At 63.6% G+C, this 1,763-nt stretch overlaps 1 non-coding gene across 1 annotated transcript; it reads left to right on the top strand.

Annotated features, from left to right (window-relative positions):
- Window positions 1-1,226: 1,226 nt before the first annotated feature.
- On the top strand, window positions 1,227-1,384 carry LOC115035074. Its single transcript, XR_003840226.1, has one exon. It is a non-coding gene; the product is annotated as a 5.8S ribosomal RNA (ribosomal RNA).
- Window positions 1,385-1,763: the final 379 nt, after the last annotated feature.

The raw sequence follows: 1,763 nt of genomic DNA, 5'->3' as shown, positions 1-1,763 counted from the left end.
GGGGGAAGTATGATGGCAAAGTGAAACTAAAGGAATGACGGGAAGGGCACCACCAGGGAGTGGAGCCTGCGGCTTAATTTGACTCAACACGGGAAACCTCACCAGGCCCGGACACCGGAAAGATTGACAGATTGAGAGCTCTTTCTTGATTCGGTGGGTGGTGGTGCATGGCCCGTTCTTAGTTGGTGGAGCGATCTGTCTGGTTAATTCCGATAACGAACGAGACTCTGTCGTGCTAACTAGGCGGGTAAACCCGGGTCGGCGTGTGCGCGGCGCTGGCGGTTTCGGCCGTCAGTGTTCGCGTACCCGTCGGCTCGGCCCGGTATCCCCGAACGCGTTCGCCCGTCGTCCACGGCGGTCGTCGGGCGCGGCCGCGCCATCCGCGTCCCGGCGTTCGGCGGGCGTATGTCGGCCGGGGGGCAACCTCCGGTCGGCCTGCGTCCGTCGTGCGTCGGGCTCCGTGGTGAAGCGCGCCGTGTTCGCGGCCGTCGCCGGCGGATCACGATACGTTACTAGGGCTACCGCCGGCTCCCAGGAGCTTAAACTCTTCTTAGAGGGACAGGCGGCGGACGAACATAGCCGCACGAGACTGAGCGATAACAGGTCTGTGATGCCCTTAGATGTTCTGGGCCGCACGCGCGCTACACTGAAGGAATCAGCGTGTTTAACAATCCTGGGCCGACAGGCTTCCGGGTAACCCGCTGAACCTCCTTCGTGCTTAGGGATCGTGGCTTGCAATTTTTCCACGTGAACGAGGAATTCCCAGTAAGCGCGAGTCATCAGCTCGCGTTGATTACGTCCCTGCCCTTTGTACACACCGCCCGTCGCTACTACCGATTGAACGGTCGCATTGAGGTCTTCGGAGTGGACGCGCGTTATTCGGCCCCCTCGGGGGCTGGGTCGTCGCGCGATCGCGAAGATGACCGAAATCGGCCGTTTAGAGGAAGTAAAAGTCGTAACAAGGTTTCCGTAGGTGAACCTGCGGAAGGATCATTAGAGACGGGCCCGCGGTACCGGCGGCACTCGCCGGTCTCGCGCGCGCCTCATCCGACCCCGTGGCCGCGTGCGCTCGCCGACTCGCTCGACGACCGCCCGCGCGCCGCGACCCCCGACCGAGCGTCGACCGAAAGATGGTTAACACGTCGAAAGACCGTACGTGCCCAGTCGTGCGTCCGCGCACGGCGCGTGGCCGTAGAAGTTTCGTCGAACAAAACAAAAAAACAACCGACACCGAGCGGCGGATCACTTGGCTCGTGGATCGATGAAGACCGCAGCTATCTGCGCGTCGTCGTGTAATCCGCAGGTTATACGAACATCGACCAGTCGAACGCACATTGCGGCCTCGGTGACCCGCGGGTCCCGGGCCACGCCTGTCTGAGGGTCGTATACCGGATACTCGGCCAGACCGATGCGCCGCCGGCAGGCGTCCGACGGCACGCCCGTCGGCCGCTCCGGTGGTGCGAGATTGGCGGTTCGACCGGGGAGAGCCGCTCGCGCGGCCGCCTCCGGTCGTCCGCCCAAGTTGTGACGGCAAACAGTCACGGGTTCTCGCGTCGTCAAACGGCACGTCCCCGTCCGCCCGCCGCGCGAGAGCGCGGCCGGGCCGGCTGAGAGTCCACGAGACCTCTCCGGCTTCCGAGAAGCGGACGCGGGCGGTCACCGTACGGGCGGAGCGCGGACCGCAGGCTGCCGTGTAATTTAAGAAACAAACAACCGATACGTTCCGACCTCAGATCAGGCGGGACTACCCGCCGGATTTAAGC

The sequence above is a fragment of the Acyrthosiphon pisum genome, unplaced genomic scaffold (genome assembly GCF_005508785.2).
Source record: "Acyrthosiphon pisum isolate AL4f unplaced genomic scaffold, pea_aphid_22Mar2018_4r6ur Scaffold_68;HRSCAF=415, whole genome shotgun sequence".
Lineage (NCBI taxonomy): Eukaryota > Metazoa > Arthropoda > Insecta > Hemiptera > Aphididae > Acyrthosiphon > Acyrthosiphon pisum.
This window is presented reverse-complemented; position numbering and strand designations above follow the sequence as displayed.